We start from the raw sequence: 26253 nt of genomic DNA on the forward strand, positions 1-26253 counted from the left end.
AAACAAAAGACCAGAATACAATCTCAAACCTCCAGCCCATCCCAAGAAACCTTAGGAGCCATAGCTCCTAAGAGCTTTCCCAGAAGAAAATATATACCACACACCTGAAATACCTGACATAATAGCAACTGAAATAAAGAAGCACTTCCTGGAAGCTTTAAAGGAATTCAAACTAGAAATAATCTCCCAGGTAAAAGAAGAAATGATAAAAGAAATGAAAGAGATGCTGAACATATCTAAAGAAGACACAGTTAAAAAATTGGAGGAACTAAACAAAAAGGTAGAATCTCTGGATAAACAATGTAAGAAACAAACAGAATACATAAAGCAGATGCAAAGAGATATGCAGGAAATCAAAAATCCCATTGAAAGTTGTAAAAACTGCCTCAATGAAAGTGAACATAGAATTTCAGATCTTGAAGACAAGATTTCAGCTAGTGAACAAGAAAGGAAAGATCTTTTAAAAATAACAAGGAATTGGGGCTGGGGATTTAGCTCAGTGGCATAAGCACCTGCCTTGCAAGCAGGCAGTCATGAGTTCAATCCCCAGTCCCGATTTAAAAAAAAAAAAAAAAAAGATCCCACCAAAAATAACAAGGAATCACGAAATAACAATTCAACAACCACAAGATGATGCAAAGAAAAACAACATATGATTGATAGTGATAAATGAAATAGAAGGGGACAATATAAAAGATGTCAAGAGGATATTTGGAGAATAGCTGAAAATTTCCCAAACATGAGAATGGAAACTGATACCAGGATCAGTGAAGCATAAAGAACTCCAAATAGTTATGACCAAAATAAAACTAACTCCTAGGCATATAATAATCACCATCCCAGAAATCCAGCATAAGAATAGAATATTAAAAACTATCAGAGAGAAAAGACAGATCACCTATAAAGGAAAATGTATCAGAATCACAGCAGACTTCTCAGCACAAACAATAAAGTCAAGAAGAGCATGGAGTGAAGTATTTCAGAATCTAAAGGAAAATGATTTCCAACCTAGACTGATGTATCCTGAAAAACTGTCCTTCAAAATCAATGGAGAAATAAGATACTTCTATGACAAAGAACAGCTGAAGAACTTCATGATCACCAAGCCAATCCTGCCTAAAATATTGAAAGACAGTTTAGATACACTTAGGAAAAAAACACTAAGCAAAGCAAACAATTAAACAGAACGGAAAGATAAAGATGCAACAGCAGAAAGATAACATGTCAACAATAAACCAATATATAACAGTTATAGCCATAATGTAAATGGTCTCAATGCACCAATTAAAAGAAACAGACCGGCAGAATTGACCAAGAAACAACATCTAACCATATGCTGTCTACAAGAAACCCATCTAACCCAAAAGGATACTCACAGACTGAAAGTCAAAGGATGGAAAACAATACTTCATGCAACAGGAACCCAAAAAAATTGGGGGTAGCTATTCTGTTTGCAGACAATGTGAACTTCAAACCAATAATGATCAGAAGAGATAAAGAAGGTCATTACATACTGGTTAGGGGAAAACTTCAACAGAAAGAGATAACAATCTTAAATATATATGCACCAAATTCCATAGCACCCAGTTATATAAAGCAAGTATTAACAGAAATAAAAAACCAAATTAGCAATAATACAATTATAACAGGTGACCTTAACACACCATTAACACCAGGGGACAGATCAACCAGACAGAAAATCAGCAAAGAAATAACAGAACTGAATCACACCTGTGAACAAATGGACTTGATAGACGTATACAGAGTGTTCCACCCAACAACATCAGAATACACATTCTTCTCAGAAGTACATGGGACATTCTCTAAAATAGATGATATATTAGCCCACAGAACAAATTTAAATAAATGCAAAAGAGTTGAAATTCTCCCATGCATGTTATCAGATCATAGTGCTATGAAATTGAAATTAATGATAAAAGAAACTGCAAAAATCCCACAAACACATAGAAAATGAATAACACACTCTTGAGTAATCAGGGGGTCACAGGTGAAATTAAAGAAGAAATTAAACATTACCTACAAGCAAACAAAAATACAAATACAACTTTCTGGAATCCGTGGGATGCAATGAAAGCTGTCCTCAGGGGAAAATTTATTGCACTGAGTTCCCACATCAGGAAAACAGAACGAAAACAAACAGTCTGATGTTACACCTCAAACATCTAGAAAAAGAAGAGCAAGTCAGGCCCAAAGAAGAGAGGAAATTATAAAAATCAGAGCAGAAATCAATGCAATAGAGACTAAAAAAAAAAAAAAAAAAAACAATCCAAAGAATCAATGAATCAGAGAGTTGGTTCTTTGAAAGAATAAATAAAATCGATAAGCCCCTAGCCAATATTATTTTAAAAAGAGAAGAAAAAGCTCAAATTCATGCAATAAGGAATGAAAAAGGCAAAATCACTATACACTCTATAGAAATACAGATCATCAACACCTATTTCGAAAACCTCTACTCTCAAAGGTTTGATAACACAGAAGAAATAGACAGATTCCTAAAAGCATATGAAGTACCAAAGCTAGATCAAGAGGATGTAAAACTGCTGAATAACTCAAACTCTATTAGTGAAATTGAAAATGTAGGTAAGTCCTTACCTACAAAGAAGAGCCCAGAACCAGATGGATTCACTGCAGAATTCTACAAGAAATACAAAGAAGACCTAATGCCGACACTCCTCAAACTCTTCAATGAAATTGAAAGGGAAGCAATCCTTCCTAAGTCATGCCTGGAAGCAAATATTACTCTACTACCAAAACCTGAGAAAGACCCAACTAAAAAAGAGAACTATAGACCGATCTCCCTAATGAACACAGATGCAAAAATCCTCAATAAAATATTGGCAAATAGGATGCAGCAAATCATCAAGAAGATTATACACCATGACCAAGTGGATTCATCCCAGGAATGCAGGGATGGTTCAACATACATAAATCAATAAATGCAATACACCATATCAATAAAACCAAAAGTAAGAAGCACATGATCATTTCTATAGATGCAGAAAAAGCTTTTGATAAGGTCCAACATTCATTCATGATAAGAACCCTGCAGAAAATTGGAATAGATGGTCTTTACCTCAATATAATAAAGGCCATCTATGACAAACCAACAGCCAGTATCATACTAAATGGCCAAAAATTGAAGGCCTTTACCTTGAAATCAGGCACAAGACAAGGATGTCCCTTATCACCACTGCTATTTAATATAGTACTGGAAATACTAGCCAGAGCAAATAGACAAGAGAGAGAAATAAAAGGGGTAAAGATAGGAAAAGAAGAAGTTAAATTATCATTATTTGCAGATGGCATGATAATCTACATAGAAGACCCCAAAAACTGCATTGAAAGACTCCTAGATATAATAAATAAATTCAGCATTGTAGCTGGATACAAAATCAATACTCAAAAATCAATAGCATTCCTATACACTAACCACAAAACCACTGAGAGAAATAACAGAAGCCACACCTTTCACACTAGCAACAAAAAATGAAATATTTAGGAATTACTCTCACGAAAGAAGTGCAAGACCAATACAGGGAAAATTATAATACACTGAAAACAGAAATTGAAGAGGATCTCAGAAAGTGGCAAGACATCCCTTGCTCATGGATAGGAAGAATAAATATTGCGAAAATAGCCATTCTCCCAAAACTGTTATACAGATTCAATGCAATCCCAATAAAAATACCATCAACATACCTCATAGATCTAGAGAAATCAATCCTAAAATTCATCTGGAACCAGAAGAGACCTAGAATAGCAAACACAGTTCTAAGCAGCAAACACAAAGCAGGAGGCATCACAATCCCTGAGTTGAAGTTATACTACAAAGCAACAGTAGTAAAATCAACATGGTACTGGAATAAAAACAGAGCTGAAGCTCAATGGAATAGATTAGAAGATACAACCACAACTACAAACACACTCAACCACCTTATCTTTGATAAAGGGGCCAAACAGGTTCACTGAAGTAACAACAGTCTCTTTAATAAATGATGTTGGAAAAACTGGCTCTTCATATGCCGAAAACTAAAATTAGACCCATGCCTATCACCATGTAATAAATTAAAATCTAAGTGGATCAAAGATATGAATATTAAAACAGAAACACTAAATCGATTGGAAGACAAATTGAGTAAAAACCTTGAAGACATAGCGGTAGGTAGAGAATTCATGAACAGGAATCAAACCTCATGGGAAATAATTCCCAGAATCAATAACTGGGATCACCTCTTATTAAAAAGTTTCTGCATGTCAAAAGAAATCTCCAGCATAGTGAAAAAACCCCCACAAACTGGAGAAAAATCTTAGTGAACTGTCCCTCAGACAAAGGACTTCTGTCTAAAACATATAAAGAATTTAAAAAAATCAGACCCCCAAAATTCAAAGATCCAATCCAAAAATGGGCATCTGAGATGAATACACAAATTTCAGATGAAGAAATACAAATGGCAAATAAATACATGAAAAATGGTCATCATTATTACTCATTAGAGAAATGCAAATTAAAACCACACTGAGATTCCATGTCACTCCAGAAAGAATGGCCAGGATTAACAAAACTATCAGCAACAAATGCTGGAGAGACTATGGGGAAAAAGGAACTCTCCTGCACTGTTGGTGGGAGTGTAGAGTGGTGCAACCACTGTGGAGCTCAGTCTGGAGATTTCTCAAAAAGCTGGGATTGGAAGTCCCATTTGTTCTAGCTATTTCACTTCTAGGCATATTCCCAGAAGAACTGAAAACATCGTACCATAGTGATGTATGTGCACCCATGTTTATAGCAGCACAATTTGTAATGGCCAGATCTTAGAAACAACCTAAGTGTCCATTAACTGAGGAATGGATAAAAAAGTTGTAGTACTTTTATGCAACGGAGTACTACTCAGCTATAAAGAATGATCATAATGATCATCAGCTTGAGACCATACTCATAAGCGAAATAAATCAAACTCACATGTATAAATGCCGAATAGTTTCCCTAGTGTAAGAAATGGTAAGAATACATAAAACTATGTGGTAATCATGATTCCCCATGATATTGCTTTGAAGCCTTATAATGTTTTCATTCATTAATTGGAATGGTTTTATTCTGGGTTGTTCGATTTTATTGTTTGTGATGGTGGAAACAGTTATTTCAAAGAAAACAAGACATTATAATAGCTAGTGCTGATTTAATATCATTTTGTTTTGAAGTCCCATCAAGCTTTTGTTCTGTCTCCATCGGTTTTATCATGTTGTATCTTACTGGATTTTATTATATGTGATAGTACAAACAAAATTTTTTATAGACAAGGAGATAATATAGAAACCATTGTTTGTTTTCTGTTGGTTCTAAATACCCTGTAATACTTTTATTCTCTTGAATGGTTTTACTCTGTCTTGTTACGTTTAATCTATAGTATAAGAAGTTATACTCAAATATTTCAAGGAAAGAGACACTATGGTAACTACTGTTATGTCGGGTTATCTTGTGGTGAAACACTATGTTGCTTAAATTGTTCTGTTCTGACCTGTGTTGTTACGTCCTCTTTTATCTTAATCTCCTTTTTAAAATAAATAATAATGAAAAAAGAAAAGAGCCCTATAGTCATGCCTGTCTACATGTATGTGGAATTTTTTCTCTGTAACACAGAACTGGGAAGATGCCCTAGTGCTTGGCTGGCAGTGGCTGCAGCAGCGATACCCCACCTAGAGTGGTTTCCATCAGACAGAGCTGACAGGAGAACTGGGAGAGATAGTTCCAGCATCACAGACCACATGTTATAATATCAACATTTAATAGACCTTTTTTTAAAATCAGTACCAGGGATTGAATTCATGACGGCACGCTTGCAAGGCAGGCGCTTATGGTGCTAAGTTAAATCCCCAGCCCCAATAGATCTTATTGAATAAAGGGGTGTTGGTTTTTTATATACTCTTAGGACAATTTTCAGAGCCTTTTGTGTTTTTTAAAACTGTTTTCATCAATTATGAAACATGTTTTTGCCTGGGAAGTAAATAGTACACAGAGTTACTTTATTCTTGTTTATTTTTTGAGATAGGGTCTCGCTATGCAACTCAAGCTGGCCTTAAACTTGTAGCAATTTTCCTACTTTAGCCTCCCAAATACTGGGATTACAGGCATGTGCCTCCAAACTCAGGTTTGCAGAGTTTAATGACTCGCAGTAAGTGCTCTTTTAGCTGGGCATGGTGGTGCTCACCTGTGGTTTCAGCACTTGAGAGGCTGAGACAGAAAGACTGCTATGAGTTCAAGGCCAGCCTGAACTACACAGTGAGCTCAAGTCCAGACTATACTGCATAGCAATGCCCTGTCTTAAAAAATAAAAAGCAAAAAAACAAGAGAGAGAGACAGAGTAGAAAACTTTTGTACCTTTCTTTGTGCTATATCTAGGATATTGCTTTATACCATCAGTCCATAGATTGTCCTCATGACTTTAAAGGAGGCAGAATGCTTTGCTGTGCGTATGTGTCATAATTTATTCATTCATTCCCTTATACAGCTCCAGTATTTTATTGTTAGAAATAATGCTTCAGTGTATTACCCTGTCTGCATGCCTTATCCTATGACTGTAGGTATATAGTCAGAGTAACTCCTAGAATGGCATTGCTGGGCAGAAAGTACCAGTATATGTATTTTTTGAGATGTTGCTAAACTCCTGTCTTACTAATAATGTAGGCTGGGCATGTTGGCTCAAGGCCTGTAATCCCAGCATTTGGAGGCTGAAGCAGGAAGATCAATGTGAGCTCAAGGCCAGCCTGAATTCCAGAGTGAAGCCCTGTCTCAAAAAGACAAAAAAAAAAAAAAAAAAAAAAAGTATGCCCTGCAGTCTTACCAACTGGACGTATTATTGTAAGGACTGCAAGGTGAAGGCAGAGACCACTCCACAGGATTTTGTAAAAGCAACAAGACATATGGCTTAATACTGGGTGCAGCAGACAGACCCCCATAAAGTCAGAGAGAGGCGTGCCCTGCTTTTCATGTTTTTTAAACGCCAGCACCAGCCTCCAAAAGCACTGCATCCTGAAGGCTGCTTCCCTGGAGTGTCTCACAAAGTGCAAATGCATTTGCCTTGCTGTCACTCACATTTCATGCTTTGGGTCCCCGCAGGAGACCTCCACAGCCTCTCTCCCACACCTCTGTACTACAGTAGGGTCTGTCCATCCTCAGTTCTCCATTCATGCACTCTGACTTGCTTCTTATGGAAACTCAGACCTCCTCAGTCTCTCTCCTGACCTGAAACCTAAGAGGTTTCTTTTTTTTTTTTGCAGGGCCACAGTTTGAACTGGATGATAAATCTCGGTGGCCTATCCATGGTACATTTGATATTTCCATTTTTACAAGAGCCATATAATTACTGCAGTAAGATAAAGAAGTGGTCTAAAGTACCTTCTTCACATGTCGAAGTGTTCCTATTCTGTGTTCTTCATGTGATCCCTCCCAAATTCTCCTCCTTACCCTTCTGTCTGCATCCCTTCCACTTCTTTGCATGCTAATTCCTGCCTGATGAAAAGCCCTGACGACCTTGCCTTCCCTTGGCATTCTCCTACACTCACACCCCCAGCTGAACAACTTCCCGTCCCCTGCTGCTCCTCCGGGCACTCCTGACCATCGCTGGTGCAGCTGAGCACTGGTCCATCTGAAACCTGTCCTAACTGTCTATCCCGCGCTTCCCTCTGAATCAAAACCTCCTCCTTACATTCCTGATGTGCTCCATACATAATCTGGTCTGCAGTTTGGTGCTTTTCCTCAACCCCTGCTCCCTGATTTCTACTTCAGAAGGTGGTGAGAGCCAAGGAAATTGTTCGAGTTTGTGTTTCCTTCTCCCTGTTTGATTTGCCTCAGATTAGTCAGCTTCTGGGTTCCTTTCTTACCAGTCTCACCAAATATATCCAGGAATTTCAGTACCTTTTTCAGTCTTACAGTTTCACCTCTGATGACTGAGCTATCCTTTCTTCTACCATCTTGCCCAGGGATTGAGAACATGTTTGGACTTTAGTTCAGGCCGCATGAACCACTGTAGGCACCTTGAACTGAGCCTTCTAAAGGAAGCTGTGGCCATCCACAGGGGCCAACCCAAGTTGGGACTTTCACTGGCTATATGAACACAGAGAATTCCCTGCTCAAAGGAGACATAATTATATGATCACTTGCTTGATTGAAGAGTTCCACAAAGCAGCACACAGGGAAGTCAGTTAAGACAGGCTGAAGGAAACCAGCAAGATGGAAGATAAAATCCAGTTCAGTTTAGGTCCTGCCTCAGGTGTTATACAGCCTTGGGCCCAGAAGGCAACTGACTTTAAAAATGCATTTTATGTTGGTAGGAGTGTAAACTGGTGCAGCCACTGTGGAAATCAGTATGGAGATTCCTCAAACAACTAGGATTGGAAGTTCCATTCAAGCTATTCCTTCCTCCTATTTTCCCAGAAAAATTGACAAGGTCATGTTTCTGATGTATGTGCACCCATGTTTATAGCAATGCAATTTGTAATAGCTAAATCTTAGAAACAACCAAAATGCCCATCAACCACGGGATGGATAAAAAGATGTGGTATTTTTATATAATAGAATATTACTCAGCTATAAAAAGGATGATCTTGAGACTTTTATTGGTAAATGGATGTAACTTGAGACTATCCTTCTAAGCAAAATAAATCAGACTCACATTTGTAAATATCATATTGTCTCTCTAGTGTAAAAAATAAATAATAAAAAAACTGAAAGAGTAATAAGATCCAAAATGTATAATAGATATTGTAATAATGAAAGGAAAAGAAAGTGCTCTAAAAGATATAGCTGTATGCATGTTTAAATGTGCAAGATAGATAGTCATACTACTAAGTTTTTGTTAGTTCATCAAATAGAATAGTTTGTGCTGTCATTGTTTATCTGCTCATTTTTTATGCTTTGATTTTATAACTATAACAACTACTTCTAAGATAACAATATGTAATATGTAAACTAGTGATGACTTCTTAATGTTATTTTTTTGAAATTCTGTGTCATTTCTACCCCTTTTTTTTTTTTGGTTTTGCTTTTTTTAAAATGCATTTTATTACTCAGTCTGCTCCAGAAAGTTGGAAAAAGTTGCAGAAACCGGAGGCAGGCCCTCAAACCCCACAGCAGGAGTTAATTAATTTGGCACTCAAAGTTTTTAATACTAGAGACAAAGTTTCCCACAATAGCACCTTTCTGAGATCCAGTTGTTAACCTCCACAGTAAGAAATCAACAGCTATAAGCTGGACTGAAGTTCCAGTAACTGCCAAGGGTTCCGCCAGGGTTCCCAGTACAGAAGTATACCTCCAGGGCCCTGTTTTCAGTACCACTAGCTTGGTCACTGGGTAAGGAAAGCCCGCAGCCCAGGATTCTTGCAAAGCTGTTCTCCACCTGTGGAGACCTCCACTGGTTCATGCCGTGTTGGCATCTGCCCCTGGAATAAGTTCTCAGGGTCCCCCAGCCACTCTACCAGATTTCCTTGGACTGGCAACAGATGACTGATGCTGTCCAGCAGGTCCAGAGGCCACCTTTCCTTCTCAGACGCTGAGCTTCAGGTACCTTTTAAGAGGAGGTAAGTCCATATCTTTTGTTATAGAGAGCAGGGAAATACATTCCACTTCACTCTTTTTCAACAAGTTTCCTTGGCCCCAACTTTTATCATGGACATTGATGCCAACGTCTCCTGGCCTTTTAAAACTCCTCTACTTTGGTGCCTGTTAGGTCAATGATTTTTTCCCCATTCCTTTTTAATAGTTCCTACCTGCCCAGCTGCCTCCTCAGATGAAATATCCTAGCCAAATTATTTTTCACTCTCACCATTCTTTGCATCCATCCTGCTTTTCTCATCACTCTCTTCCCTTCATCTCTGGCTTTGCCCAAAGCCCCCATTGCCTTCCCAGAGCTAAACATTACAGCTGGGATACTTCTTCCCCTTCCCTGGCTCTCAATCAAGCACTCTCACCATCTAACTAACTAAAGCCAGGTCACGCCTACTCCCAGTACTAACACCCAGCCCCCAGTCAGGCTCTGAGGGGACTCAAGTCAATTATGTCCTGTCTACTCCAACATGGCTTTCTGGTCCCTATCAACTCTCCATAATGCCCCCAGTCTCCCTCTTAGAGAGACAGATGGCACATACAGACTGGTCTAAAGCCTCGGCACTGTCAGATAGTCCTTCCTATTCATCCCGCAATGCCCAACCCCTACCCTTCTGTCACCCCTCCCCCATCTGCTAGGCACCACTCAGACCTAGATTTGAAGGATGGGTTTTCATCATTCCCTTCTTCCTTCCTCACAGCTTCTCTTTTACCTTCTCCTGGACAGATCCTGACACTCAACAGTCTCACACTGACGTGGGCTGTCCTCCCACAGCGTTTCAGAGACAGACCCCACTACTGTGGCCAGACCCTTGCCTACGATTTGCTCTCCTTGTACTTGTTTGATTCCCACCCCACACAGTGTGTAGATGATCTCTTCCTCTGCAGCCCCTCTTACGGATCCTCCATACGGGATATTCTTCTACTCTTACACCATTTATACACAAATAGCCATGATGTGTCTCCATCGAAAGCCCAGATCTCTTCTCCAAAGGCTACCTATTTGAGCATTATTCTGCACGAACACTGTCTTGGTTACTGTTTACTCGTTGCTGAGACAAAATACCTGAAGCCCAAGCTGGGAAAGGAAAGGTTTATTTCTTACAGTTTTTGGAGGTTTCAGTCCACACTCAGTTGGCTCCAAGGCAAGCGGGCATGGCTGGGCCGCAGCTCATGGTGGCTGCAAACAGCAAACAAGAACTGGCAAAGAGCAAGACACACCTTCTTCCTGCCATTACATCACATCCTGGCTCCACCCCTAGGTGGTTGGAGCACTGACACCATCAATCCAAGCACTAGACAATGAACCATCACAAATGCACAATGCAAACTCATGAGGCCTGGGGGACACAGACATAAACCATGACAAACATACTGTAACCCTTTTTCCTGATCGTGTCCAATTAATTTCCCAGATTCTTATTCTCACCACAAAGTGGCAACTTCTCCTTTCTTGGGGTAGAGGGATACTTCTGTCTCTGGGTTCCTGGCTTTAACCTCCATACCAAACCCTGATATAAGCTTTCAAAAGGGAACCTAGCTGAACAATTGGATCATAAGAACGTTCCTCACTCTTCTTTTGAGACCCTAAAAGAAGATCTAAAAACACTCTAACCCTGGCTTTGCCAGACTATACTCAGTCTTTCTGTCTATATACCACAGAGCATGGCAGTTGGGCCAAGCCCATGCCCAGTGGTTTCAAATCCAAACAACTCAACCCCACTGTCTGAGGATGGCCAGCCTGCCTATGAGCAGCTGCTACTGCAGCTTCATGCTCACATCAACTCTAAAAGCTAGTAGGCATGTGCCAATCATGCCATACGCCTCCATAACCTACAGGGTCTCATCCTCATTACATCTCTCTCATCTTCTATCCACTCCTCTTATCATACAGAAACTCCTGCAGAAACTCTTGGCTTGGGTCCTGACTTTGATTTTGCCTCTCATCTCATACCTGCTCTGTCTACCTCTGAGATGCTAGATCCACATGACCGTCTGTTTTTTTTTTTTTTTTTTTTTTTTGTCTTTTTTTTGAGGCTGGCCTTGAGCTCACTTTGTAGCTCAGGTTGGTCTTGAACTTGCAAGGATCCTCCTGGCCTTGCTATGCAATTTAGGCTGGCCTTGAGCTCACTTTGTAGCTCAGGTTGGTCTTGAACTTGCAAGGATCCTCCTGCCTCAGCCTCCTGAGTGCTGGGATTACAGGCATGAGCCACCACGCCTGGCCTCTGACATGACCGTCTGTTTCTCAGCCACTTGACAACCTTGCCCTTTCCTTATATCATAGCTTTCCTGTTGGCTACCCCTGAGCACACTTGGTTTTTTTTTTTTCTTGGTACCACGGATCGAACTCTTAACCTTGCACTTATCAGACAGGTCCTTTTGCCACTGAGCTAAATCCCCAGCTCAGTTTACTGACAGGAGTTTCTGTAAGGCTTCTTGCACATGCCAGCTAAGGCAGAATGTGCATTGTCTCACATGATTCTGTTATGAAGCTGCAGCTCTTCCCTCATCCACTGCCTTTCAACAGGCTGAACTGACTGCTCTGCCTGGTTCTCCTATACTGGCCACAGGGTTGCAGGTTAACATCTACAGAGATTCCAAGTATGCATTTCCTATACTCCACCACCACACCAGGAGAGGATTCCTCCTCTCTCATGGAGCCTCAATCATTAATGCCCATACATTAAGGCCCTTTCCAGGCAGCTCTTCCACCAATGTGTGGCTGTACTTTACTGTAGGGGACACTGAAGAATCTCAGATCTCACAGCCATTGGAAATGTCTTTGAAGACCACACAGCGAAAGAAGCAGCCAGTGTCTCCCAGCATGCTATGAAAGGCCAATACTTTGCCTTTTCCTGCTTCACTCCCACCTGGTCCTCCCCTGTGCATCAACAGTACCACAAGTACTCCACGAAGGATGAATGGTACCTACGTTAAGGGAAATTCCTCCTCCTTGCCTCAGAGTCACACTAGCCAGCCTTTCATCGCTCCCCGATAATCTTCATGTAGGTTACAGACTCCTGCCCATCTATTCTAGTTCTTTATCTGCTGTCCTTCCTGGAAACTATTATAGTGCCCTGTCTGCCAGGTAACTATGCCTCAGGGTTCCCTGAGATCCTCTCCTTTTCCCATACACCAGGCAAGAGGCTGCTCCTCAACTCAGGACTGGCAGATTAACGTCACCCCCATACTATGGGTTACAAAAGTTAAAATATCTTTTAGTTTGAGTTGACACTTTTGCTGGTGGGTAGAGGCTTTCCTACCAATTCAGAAAAAGCCTCAGCAGTCACCAATTCTTTCCAAACTGTTACAACCCCCTGATTTGGGCTCCCCATCTCTATTCAATCAGATAACATCCAGCTTCCATTAGTCAAACTATCCAGGAGATGTCTAAATCGCTGGGATCCAGTGGAACTTATATACTCCCTATTGACCTCAGCCCTGGGATAAAGTAAAAACAGCTAACAGTAAAAGCCCATCTCACTAAACTTCTCCTCCAGCTTCACAAAGACTGACTCTCTCTTCCTAATTGCTCTTAAAGGTTTGATAACACAGAGGAAATGGACAGATTCCTAGAAGCGTACAAAGTAACAAAGCTAGGTCATGAAGATGTAAAACTACTGAATAAGCCAATTTCTATTAATGAAATCGAAAACGTAATTAAATCCTTACCTACAAAGAAGAGCCCAGGCCCAAACAGATTCACTGCAGAATTCTACAAGAAATACAAAGAAGACCTAATGCCGACACTCCTCAAACTCTTCAATGAAATTGAAAGGGAAGCAATCCTTCCTAAGTCATTCCTGGAAGCAAATATTATTCTACTACCAAAACCTGAAAAAGACCCAACTAAAAAAGAGAACTACAGACCAATCTCCCTAATGAACACAGATACAAAAATCCTCAATAAAATATTGGTAAATAGGATGCAGCAAATCATCAAGAAGATCATACACCATGACCAAGTGGGATTCATCCCAGGCATGCAGGGATAGTTCAATATACATAAATCAATAAATGTAATCCACCATATCAATAGAGCCAAAAATAAGAACCACATGATCATTTCTATAGATGTAGAAAAAGCTTTTGATAAGGTCCAACATTCATTCATGATAAGAACCCTGCAGAAAATTGGAATAGATGGTCTTTACCTCAATATAATAAAGGACATCTATGACAAACCAATAGCCAATATCATTCTAAATGGCCAAACATTGAAGGCCTTTACTTTAAAATCAGGTACAAGACAAGGATGTCCCTTATTGCCGCTCCTATTTAATATAGTACTGGAAATACTAGCCAGAGCAAATAGACAAGAGAGAGAAATAAAAGGTGTAAAGATAGGAAAAGAAGAAGTTAAGCTATCATTATTTGCAGATGACATGATACTCTATATAGAAGATCCACAAAACTCCACTGAAAGACACTAGATATAATAAATAAATTTAGTAATGTAGCTGGCTATAAAATCAATACTCAAAAATCAATAGCATTCCTATACACTAACAACAAAGTCACAGAAAGAGAAATAAGAGAAACCACACCCTTCACACTAGCAACCCAAAAAATGAAATATCTAGGAATTACTCTCATGAAAGAAGTGAAAGACCTGTACAGGGAAAATTATATTACACTGAAAAATGAAATTGAAGATGATCTCAGAAAATGGAAAAACATCCCTTGCTCATGGATAGGAAGAATAAATATTGTGAAAATGGCCATTCTCCCAAAACTGTTATACAGATTCAATGCAATCCCGATAAAAATACATCAACATACCTCATAGAACTCAAGAAATCATTCCTAAAATTCATCTGGAGTGAGAAGAGACCTAGAATAGCAAGGACAGTTCTAAGCAGCAAAGGCAAGGCAGGAGGCATCACAATCCCTGACTTGAAATTATACTACAAATCAACCGTAGTAAAATCAACATGATACTGGAATCAAAACAGAGCTGAAGATCAGTGGAATAGATTAGAAGATATAACCACAACTGCAAACACACTCAACCACCTTGTCTTTGATAAAGGGGCCAAACATGTTCACTGTGAGAATGACAGTCTCTTTAATAAATGGTGCTGGAAAAACTGGCTCTCCATATGTCAAAAACTAAAACTAGACCCATGCCTATCACCATGTACTAAAAAAAAATCTAAATGGATCAAAGATCTAAATATTAAAACAGAAACACTAAATCTATTGGAAGACAAATTGGGTAAAAACCTTGAAGATATAGGAGTAGGTAGAGAATTCATGAACAGGACTCAAACCGCACAGGAAATACTTCCCAGAATCAATAACTGGGATCACTTCTTATTAAAAAGTTTCTGCACATCAAAAGAAGTCTCCAGCGTGGTGAGAAGAAAACCCACAAACTGGGAAAAAATCTTAATGAACAAAGGACAAAGGACTTCTGTCTAAAACATACAAAGAATTAAAAAAATTCAGACCCCCAAAATTCAAAGATCCAATCCAAAATTGGGCAACTGAGATGAATAAACAATTCTCAGATGAAGAAATATAAATGGCAAATAAATATATGAAAAAATGTTCATCATCATTGGTCATTACAGAAATGCAAATCAAAACCACACTGAGATTTCATCTCACTCCTGAAAGAATGGCTAAGATCAAGAAAACCAACAACAACAAATGCTGGAGAAGCTGTGGGGGGAAAAGGAACTCTCCTGCACTGTTGGTGGGAGTGTAGACTAGTGCAACCACTGTGGAGGTCAGTCTGGAGATTTCTCAGAAAACTGGGACTGGAAGCCCCATATGACCCAGCTATACCACTTCTAGGCATATTCCTAGAAGAACTGAAAGCATCATACCACAGTGATATATGTGCACCCGTGCTTATAGCAGCACAATTTGTAATAGCCAGATCTTGGAAACAACCTAAGTGTCCATCGACTGAAGAATGGATAAAAAAGTTGTGGTATTTTTATACAATGGAGTACTACTAAGCTATAAAGAATGACCACATTGAGACATTTATAAATAAATGGACGCAGCTTGAGACCATACTCATAAGTGAAATAAATCAAACTCATGTGTATAAATACCGAATAGTTTTCCTAGTGTAAGAAATGATAAGAATACATAGAAGTATGTGGTAATCATGATTCCCAGTCATATTGGCTTGAAGCCATATAATGTTTTCACTCATTAACCACAATGGTTTTAACCTGGGTTGTTCGATTTTAGTATCTATGATAGCACAAATAGCTGTTTTGAAGAAAGCAACACAACATACAAGCTAGTGCTGATTTAATATCGTCTTGTTTTAAAGTCCCATCAAGCTGTAGTACATCTGTTTCCACTGGTTTTAACATGTTGTATCTTACTGTATTTCACTATATGCTATAGGATAAACAAAACTCTTTGTAGGCAAAGAGATAATATAGGAACCATTGTTTGTTTTCTATTAGCAGGTTCTAAATACCCTGTAATTCTTTTTTTTTTTAGCCCCACCCCCCAGATCAATACCCTGTAATTCTTGCATTCTCTTGAAAGGCTTCACACTGTCTAGATATGCTTGATGTTATAGCACGCGAAGTTACACTCGAATAATTTAAGGAAAGAGGCACTATGGTGACTACTATTATGTTAGATTATCTGGTGGTGAAACACAATGATGCTTGAATTGCTCAGTTCTGCCCTGCATTGTTCTATTACAATGTCCTCTCTCATCTCAATCTTCCCCCTATTTTTAAATTAATCTACTTTCTCTCATTTTTTTTAATTAAGGGAAAACTAAATTAAAGAATAATGGGACATATTATAGTAACTTTTTTGTTGTCCTATTAACCTGACTTGAACCCCAGTATTGCTCTCCCCATCTTGTTCTGTCTGATTATTATATATTCTACTTTGTTTGATAGTATCAAGATTAAGGATATAGACAACCACTTTGAAGGCAATAAGATATACTATGATGCCCAATATGGATTGACTATCATCCCTTTTTTTTTTTGAAGTCCTGTAAGGTCCTCAGTGTAGATTTTATTGGTTTTGTTCCATATTGTTTTGATCAATTCTATTATACCTGATGATATAGACAACTCAATTTGAAAATAGCAAGAGGCACAATGGTAACCACTTTTGATCACCTGCTATTCTATTTTTGCATCACCTGCTATGCCCACCCTTCTGTTCTGACTCTGTTTTGCTTAGTCACATTTGTTTTTATTCTCTTCAAAAAAGTAATAAGAACCGTGAGAGTAATAAAACCCTAAAAGTCTAATTGTTACTGTAAAAAAGAGAGGAAAGTAAGGTGGACTAAGGGATATAACCGCAGGTATGTTCGAGAGTGTAGGACGGAAAACCATATAACTGAGCTTTTGTTGGATCATTGAACGGAACTGTCTCCAATTCCACTGTATGAATGTTCACTTTATATGCTTTAATTTAGTGATATGGACAGCTGTTTCTGGAAGATAATGTGTAGCCTGTTAACTGGTGATTTCGTACTGTATATATTTTTTTTTCTAGAAATACTGTATTATTTGTACCCTTTTACTGCATTGTTTTTTTTATGTCCTTTTTTTTTCTTCTCTCTTTAAATAAAAAAAAAAATTCACTCTACTCCCAGAGAGCTTACTGGTTACAGTTCATTTGAACTTTCATACTAGCCAGACCTTAGCCCAGAGACAAGCCCTATTGGCGATTATGTGCCAGTTTTACAACAGATCTGACATGCTGTTAACCTTCTCCTGATACTTACCTGTAGGATGATAACTTAGCTAATTGGTTTTTATTAAAGATTTAAATCCCCAAACCTATGGGCAAACTGGAAGGTGATAGAGTTTTCAGCATGAGGAAAGACAAAAATATAAAGAAACAGTAGCCTTTATTCCAAGGACATGGAGAAGAGTCCAACGGCCAAAGTCGACCGGCCCTCTTCTGATCAGGACCTGGAGTAGGGGATATATATATACATGACCTCTGACGGGGGGTTGCACTTAGGGTGGGCATTGGTGACACTTGATGAGCTGATTGGAGATTTCGTCACGTTCAAACAGGAAGGGGATTGAGGCGCAATTAAGGCTGAGGAAGAAGCAGGAAGTGGCAGGCAATCCTGCTTTGGCTTTCCTCCACGTTAGACCACTGCCATAATTTCTACTAAGGCAAGAATCTTTCAGAAGGGGTCTTTCAGAGTCATCTATAGCATTCCAATGACTGTCTGTTTACAAGACCCTCTGCAGTGGATGCACCAGTCTCGAATAAAACTGTGCCAGGATAATTCACCTGACTTTCTCCCCTTTGTGGAACTTGCAAGTACTCTCCCTTGTATCCCTCAGGCTGACCAAAATCTCAGAAAACACCTAAATGCCCACCACTGTACATCCCTGTTGCTTCATAGATTTTATTTGTTCAGTTTGCACTGATTTGAACTGGTTTCACTCTCAGGCTTCTATTCTCCATTCTTTCTACACCTGGATAGAAGATCTTTACCAGGGTACACTGTGATTTTCTTAGCTTCCTCCTGTTTGATGATCAATAGAGAGGCCCATGACAGATAAGATAGACTGCAGATATCCTGTTTTTACTAGGCCTTTTTTTGTGGGTCTTATTCTCCGCTCTTCTGTTAATGCTACAAGTTGGTTGTCTTCAGGATGGAATTGCTTCCAATAGATACAGTGGTTAGCCAGTATTCCTATGTCCCGCAAGTGTTCTCCCCCCAGTCTCCTCACGAATGCCCAGCTATCTGTACATGACAGTCCAGGTTACCCACTCCTTCCTTAACCAGTCTAACCCCTGCTGCAAAGGACTGTTCACATTGTGTTTCCATATCTGCTGCTGCTGCTGAGGCCACATTCATTCTGCCACAAGTATGGGCCAGCACCAATCTCACTTACTTACCATCCTATGACAGGAGGGTTCTCCATTTATACAAACTAACCTTTAGGAAATGTGGCCCTTCTTTCCCTCTTGCTTACACTGTTCAAAGAGGTCATGCACTGTCCTAAACAGCCCAGCTTTTACAAACTTACCTGACAAATTTCACGCCTTATAAGGACTCTAGCTTATAGACAGTCCAGTAACCACTGACCCTGACCTAACTTTTCAAACCCACACCCCCCCCACCTTTGCGTCCAGCACTATATATCTTCCAGGTCACTGCTCAGACACCTCTCTCCCTATTGGTGTAATTTCACACCGACCTTGTTAGGCTCCAATGGTTAATCACCGAATAATCTAAAACCTCCTCCCAAACTGCTGATTCATTTGGTCACCCTTTCACTTCTCAGCCCCTCCCCAGATTGTCACTGCTCCTTTGCTTCAAGACAAACACTCTGATTTATGCGATGGCTGTCGTCTCCCAAGAGCAGATACACATCCATGGAACGCCTGTGCTCAGACTCCCACCCACTCTGATGGCCTCCTCACGCCCACTTTCAATCATTCTTCTGCGTGGCTGGTAGTAGATGCCAAGAGAATTTTCCTCCACTAGAAAAATGAAGCCGCAACCTCAGATTCCTCAAACCAGAGAGCCTTTTCTGCCTCTTAGGGGCACTGTTCTGTTGGGCACATTAAATGTCTGGGATAATGAAGATAGAAAACTTAAATATCTTTCTGGCATTCATAATCAGTTTTGTCTATCCAGGCCAGGTATTTTCTTCCTCTGTGGGACTTCTACCTTTTTGTGTCTTCCTACGAATTGGACTTGAACCTTCATACAAGTACATCTTACCCCAAATATAAGCCTACCTGTCACACCATGTTGTAAAAGAGATAAGATAGGACAAGGAATCTTTCAGGTGCCCAGACATCTGGAGACACCCCAAAATTTACACCAGACGCTATTTCTCTGCCCATGAAGGTGAGAGACAGCCAAAACTGTGACCATAGATGTTTACTAACATCTTCCTGCCTAACGTCCTTGCCCTCTTTCAAGCGCTGTAATATAGGCCCACTTCTCTTCCTTGCAGATAACCTTATCGCCCTCTGTCTGCCTGCACCTAGGTATTAAACCATATGCCTTGTTGCTTGCATACAGGTTGTTGAGTGGTCTCTAACACACTTTGTAGTTCTCATGGTTATTACACTTTTTGTGTTTTTCATGTTTTGCCAGTTTTCATATGTGGGGCATAGTATGTAACTGTAGGTAAATTTATTTTTCTCTGATTGTGAGATGGAACATCTTTTCACTTTCTAGTTTTTCCTTCCTTCCACTTATTTATTTACTTATTTAGAGACAAGGTTTCCACTATGTCGTTCAGGTTGGCCTTGAAATCTGATCTTTCTGCCTCAAACTCCCAAATGTTGGGATTATAGGTATTGCCAGCATACTCAGCTATCTTTACATATCTTTCAATATATTTTTGTGAATTGCATTTGTGATTTCTTTCTTTCTTTTTTCCCCTTCCTTCCTTCCTTCCTTCCTTGCTTCCTTCCTTCCTTCCTTTCTCTTTGAGACAGGATCTCACTGTATAGTTCAGGTTGCCCTTGAACTTAATATGTTCCCCCAGGCTGACCCCAGACTTGCACTGATCTTTTTGCCTCAGCCTCTCAAATGCTGGGATTACAGGGGTGCACCACTCTTACCATATGATGGGCACTTATTATCCAGGCTGTTGTGTACAACAAAAAGAATGAATTGTAAAGCATACACCCAAACAGCAAATGGAAAGCAGCTGTATGATGTATTGAAGATCATGAGAAGTTGTGCTCAGGGTGAGACCATGCAGACAAAAGTTGTGGCAAATAAAAACCCTACAATGCTTTCATCCACTTGAATGATTTTACACTGACGTGATATGTTTGAAGCTATAGTATATGAAGTTATATTCAAATATTTCAAGGAAAAAGACACTATGGTAACTACTATTAAACTGGGTTATTTGGTGGTGAAGCACTAGGTTGCTGAAACTGTCATGCTTTGACCTGTACTGTTATGATGTTATGTCCTCTTTTATCTCAATCTCTCCCTTATTCATTAAAAAATTATTTAGTTATTTTTTATAATATTTTTAATTAAGGGGAAAAATCAAAAAAATTAGCAGGATATATTATAGTAACTTATTTGATTCCCTATTAACTTGATTTGAAGTCCTGTAATACTCCCACTATCTTGTTTTGAGTGATTAGACTCTGTTCCGTTCTGTATGATAGTATCAATTTCGAAGGTATAGGCAACTACTTTGAAGGCAATAAGATTCACTATGATGCCCATTCTGGTTTGACTAGTATCTTCTTTGGAAGTCCTGTAGTGTTTACAAGGTTTAGGTTTTATTGGTCTTGTTCTCTACTGTTTTGTTCAACTTTATAATACCTAATGAGACAGACAATTCTTTTTAAGGAAGCAAGAGGCATTATAGTAACCATTGTCGATAACCTTGTACTCTGTTTTTACATCATGTGCTATGTCTATCCTTGGTTTTGACTGACAACTTTGTTTAGCCATATTTGACTTTATTCTCTTCCAAAAAAAATAATAAGAACTAAGGAGTAATAAAACACAAAATGTGTAAATTTTGTTGTAAAAAAGAGAGGGAAAAAAGTGCTCTAAAGTATACAACTACAAGTGTGTTTAGGGGTGTTAAATAGATGCCCATATTAATGTTTTTGGTTGGATCATTGAACACAACTTTCTCACTGTTTGAATGTCCACTTTATATGCTTCGATACTGTGACTTGAGCAACTGTCTCTAGGATGATAATTGTTTTTTTTTTTTCATTTTTTAAAAATTTTATTTGAGGAGAAAAAAAAAAGCAGAGAAAGCGTACAAGTTATACAGATTTACAGAAAAAAATAAACAGTAGGAAATCACTAGTTAATGGATTACATTTTGTCATCTTAGAAATAATTGTTCAAGTTACAAAATTAAAGCTTACAAAGTGGACATTCCAACAGTGAGACTGCAAACAGTTCTGTTCAATGATCCAATAAAACTCAGTAATATCATTATCTATCTTATACACTTAAATATACATGCAATTATATCGTTTAGAGCACTTTCTTTTCCTCTCTTTTGTACAATGACAATTACATATTTTGGGTTTTGTTGCTCCCACAGTTCTTATTACTTTTTTGGAAGAGAGTAGAACCAAAAGTGACATAACAGAACAGTCAGTCAAATCAAAAAGGTGGACGTAATAGATAATGTAAAAGCATAAAACTAGGTGATCAACAATGGTTACCATAATTTCTCCCGCTATCTCTAATAGAATTGCCTATATCATTAGTTATAATAAAATTTGAACAAAACAGTAAAGAACAAAACCAACAAAACCAAAACATTGGAGAATTATAGGTCTTCAAAAGTAGATAATAGTCAACCAGAATGGGCATCATAATGAATCCCACTATCTTCACAGCTGTTGCCTAAACTTTCGAACCTGATACTATCAAGCAAAACAGAATAGAGGAACATCAGTCAAAACAAGATGGTGACAGTAATACAGGGCTTTAAATCAAGATAATGGAAAGTCAAAGTGGGTCACTATAATATATCCTGCTATTTTTTAATTTATTTTTCCCTTAATTAATAGGATAAAAAAAGTAAATAATAAAATGGATATTGAAATAAAAGAGGGCATAACAGCAAATCAGCGCAGATCAAAACTTAACCATTTAAGCAAAATAGTGTTTCACCACAAGATTATCCCGACATAAAAGTAGTTACCATATTGTCTCTTTCCTTGAAATCTTTGAGTATAACTTCGTATACTGTAGCATCAAATATATCAAAACAATGTAAAACCATTTAAGAGAATGACAGTATTACAGGGTATTTAGAATCAACTAACAGAAAATGAACAATGGTTTCTGTATAATCTCCTTGTCTATAAAAGGTTTTGCTTATACTATCATATATAATAAAATCCAATAAGATACCACCTGTTTAGACCAATGGAGACAGAAGAACAAAAGCTTGATGAGACTTCAAAACAAGATGATACGAAATCAGTATTACCTCTTAAGACGTCATTTTCTTCAATATAGCTGTTCCTATCATCCAATCTTCTCTGCCTCATTTCTGTTGAGCTCTTTTTCTGTCATTAGTTGTCAGTTTGTCTTCTTCGTTTTGTTTTCTGCTCCATTCATTGTGGCCTCTCTGCCGCTACTTCTGGATTTTTCGTATTTTTCTTTTTTAGAATATCTTGCAGTATTCTCTGTAGAGTTGAATTGGTGGTTGCATATTCCCCTAGTTCCTCTTTATCCTGAAAGCACCTTGTTTTTCCATCAATTTCCAGGGATAGTTGTGCAGGATATATCAATCTTGGCTGGAGATTATTATCTTTCAAAGCTTGAATTATTTCCCCCCACACTCTTCGTGATTTGATGGTTTGTGCCGAGAAGTCTGCTGTAATTCTGATGGGTGTTCCCTTGTAAGTCATCTGTTTCTTGTCTCTGATGGCTTTTCTGTGAGTAGCTTTTGTAGTTCATTTGTTTGTGTCCCTACTTCTTCTTTTATGTTCTTAATTCTTAAGTTATAGACCTTCTTATCATCTTCTAGTCTTTGTATTATTGCTGTTATTTTTAAGAAGTTTTTCATTTCATGCTCCATATTACAACTCTGCCCTCCAGTTCAGATAATTTGTCCTTAGTTTCTTTCAAGCTGTTATGCCAGTTTTTGATAGACTTTTTAGTTTCCTGGTAGTCTCTTTGAACCTGCTTCACGTATTCTATGCTTTCTCTATTTTCTCCATTAAACAATTCTCCCCTCTTTTTCTGTTCTTCCATTCCACCATCTGTTTTTTCTTGGGTGGTGCTTAGCATTTCTCTAACTATTCTGCTTATGTCTAGCTTCAGGTCATTAATAACTTCATTCCTGAACTTGTCTATGAGGCTCTCGAGATAGCGCTTTATGTCTATTGGTGCTGTGTCTGCTGTTGTCTCTTTCTCAGGATTGGGGGCCGAGGACCCTTTCTTGTTGCTGCCTCTTCCCATATTCTTTGTTCCTTATATCTGCAAGCGTATATAGGAGGCCCAGCTTCCTTCCCTGTCAGCCATAGTCTGATTGAATTGCACCAGCTAGGTGTTTCCACCCACCGCAGCGCACCAGGAAGTTGCAGACTGGGCAACCTATGCGGGGCCTGCCACTCCAGGTCAATCTACCTTCAGGAGCTGGGACCTGGGCTGTGCTAGCCTACTGGGTCTCAGCCAGCAGCATCACGTGGGCTAGGCACTGCTCACCAATCCTGCTTGAGAGGGGGATACATGACTGAAGTCACTGCAGCGCCCTGTTCCCGCAAGTCTGCCCGGTCCCAGAATGTCCTCTGTTGGAGTCTCCTGGACCATGGCAGAGTCCCAGTTTTCCCTCACTCACCGGAGGTGGATGCACGGCTCCCCGCCCATCCTGCTCTCAATTCCGTTCACCGATTCCCTTTCTCAGAGCTTCCGCGCGTCTCTCTCCCTGCTGAGCCGATGCAGACGCAGCAGCAGCGGTGGGAAACCCAAATCACGGCTTCCAATGGCGGGGGCTCCAGCTTCCACGCTGAGGCTTTATCTGTTCCTGTTATAGCACCAGGATTGCATTCCCAGTTGGTTTCTCTCAGCCCAGTTTGTTCTTGGGTCACCCTAGGATGATAACTGTAATCTATTAATTGGTGATTTCTTACTAGTTTTTTTTTGTAGTTCTGTATTAATTGTACCCTTACACTGCTTTGTTTTGTTTTTTTCTTTTTCTTTTAAATAAAAAAAAAAAGAAATTAAAAGTTGTGGCAAAACCAAAAAATGGTGTCAAGGTGACAAGATAATAACAGCACTTGCCCAGAACATAGCCCACAGCTGCAGCCTGAACCTCCATAAATCAGGCTTTCAAAATTCACAGGATATGGACCTCAGCCCAGGTATATTCCTTGGATCTGTAGGTGTGATTGACAGGTATGACTGACAAGGTATAGTGTTACCTCACTACAGCAGACATGCTCTCAACATGCACGTAGAGCCAGAATTAACTCTGATCTTAAAGCTACCTGAATGATATCTAGTGTATTTACAAACCTTTAATGAGGGTTACACAGGATGAAAGTAACTAATGGTCAGGCTAGGAGGTCCAATATATGTCCTCTCACCTAGAGCACCAGTGATTTCCTGGGTTATTGTTATGCCATTTTCTACTTCTCTTAGAACAATGGAAGGAGGGATGACCCTTGGGTGCTTTTTAAGTTTAAATAGGTGGAAGGGAGAGACTTCCCCAGCGCCATTGTTTCTGCCTGCAGTATAGCTCTCCCCTATTTTTCTATGTAGTTTTTTGGTCCTTTATTCATCATTTTTTAGGAATTTAAAAAAATTATTAATAATGCTTCTTGTTTATCTATATGTTGCAAATATCTGTTTCTTGATTATCATTTATCTTTTTATTATGGATCTTTTTCTTATTTAAACATTCACTTTGAGGCTGGAGGTATAACCCAGTATTAAAATGCTTACGTGGAATGTACAGGATCCTGGGTTCATTATAAGCATGGTAAAAAACATTTTTGTATGTGGTTACATTTATCAATGTTTTTGTTTGTCTTTTGTTTCAATCTAAATTATATTATGGATTTATCATATATGAGGAAGCATGTCATATTCAATCTTATGTGTCTGATATGACTTAACATTATGATCTCAAGATACATTCATTTTCTTACAAATGACATTCATTATGACACAGTAGACTCCACTAGTGTAACTACCACATTTTCTTTACCCACTCATCTATTGATGAATATATAGGTTACTTCCAAGATTTGTCAATTATGAGTTATGCTGCTGTAGATATAGGTGTGTATGTATCACTGTTATTAACTGGATTGCCAACTAAACATTACCAGGTTTTAGATTCCTTGGCTCTCCTTCTGGTGCTAAATGAGCAAAGAATTGAATGAAATGAGCAAAACATAGTTGAAAGTTTATTCAAGAAAATAGAAATAAACGGGCCAGCGAAGCAGTATGGCAGCAAAGCACTGATAGAATTCTCATGCGGCTGAAAAGATAAGAAGTATGAAATATAAATGACCTTTATTTTAAGAATGCGGGGAGAGAGCCCCTGACTCTCTGGGGTCTGGCATTCTCTCCATTGGACATCGGCAGTGGGGGCATACATGTAGCTTAGGTTTGGGATGGTTCCTAAGGGACATTAGTGATGCACAGGTAGCCCATTGGTATTCATTTTGGACAACAGGTAAATTCCTAGGGGTAGGGAAGATAGAGCCCCCTAGTCCCACCTCCCAGCTTTTCACCAGCTATAGTGTACCAAATGGGGCAAAATCCTTTCAAGCATCTGCTTGGCAAGTGCTAGATGGTGAGTTGGATCCCAGGTACCAAAAAAAAAAAAAAAAAAAAAAAAAAGAAAGAAAGAAAGAAAGAGAAAACAGAAAAAAATGAAGAGCCAGAGATTTAGGTCAGCGGCTCAAACACCTGCTCGGTAAGCATGAGTTATGAGTTCAATCCCAGGTACAAAAAAAAAAAAAAAAAAAAAAAAAAAGAAAGAAAGAAAGAAAAAGTGATCATGAAGAGTGAGGGAGAGACTGGGTCTGCAGAATAAGCATGGACCAAGTAAATAGAAAAAGAGGACAAGAAGAAAGATAAAAGTGTGACAGGCAGTTGAGCTAGTTAGAAACACTATAGTAGTTAGACAGGGCTAGGCCCTAGAAGAAGCAGCTGGCACCGAGGACCAGATGTTTTGTGACTT

At 39.0% G+C, this 26253-nt stretch overlaps 1 long non-coding RNA gene across 1 annotated transcript in view; it reads right to left on the reverse strand.

Annotated features, from left to right (window-relative positions):
• The window catches only part of LOC134475255 (uncharacterized), a 39673-nt gene extending 15495 nt beyond the window's left edge, over positions 1–24178 (reverse strand). The window contains exon 1 of the long non-coding RNA XR_010046312.1: positions 22543–24178. This is a non-coding gene — a long non-coding RNA (uncharacterized LOC134475255). The remainder of the gene's footprint in view (positions 1–22542) is intronic.
• Between the last annotated feature and the right edge of the window lie 2075 nt (positions 24179–26253).

This window comes from Cavia porcellus, unplaced genomic scaffold (genome assembly GCF_034190915.1).
Source record: "Cavia porcellus strain 051 isolate PalLab524CR breed Dunkin Hartley unplaced genomic scaffold, mCavPor4.1 scaffold_2, whole genome shotgun sequence".
Classification (NCBI taxonomy): domain Eukaryota; kingdom Metazoa; phylum Chordata; class Mammalia; order Rodentia; family Caviidae; genus Cavia; species Cavia porcellus.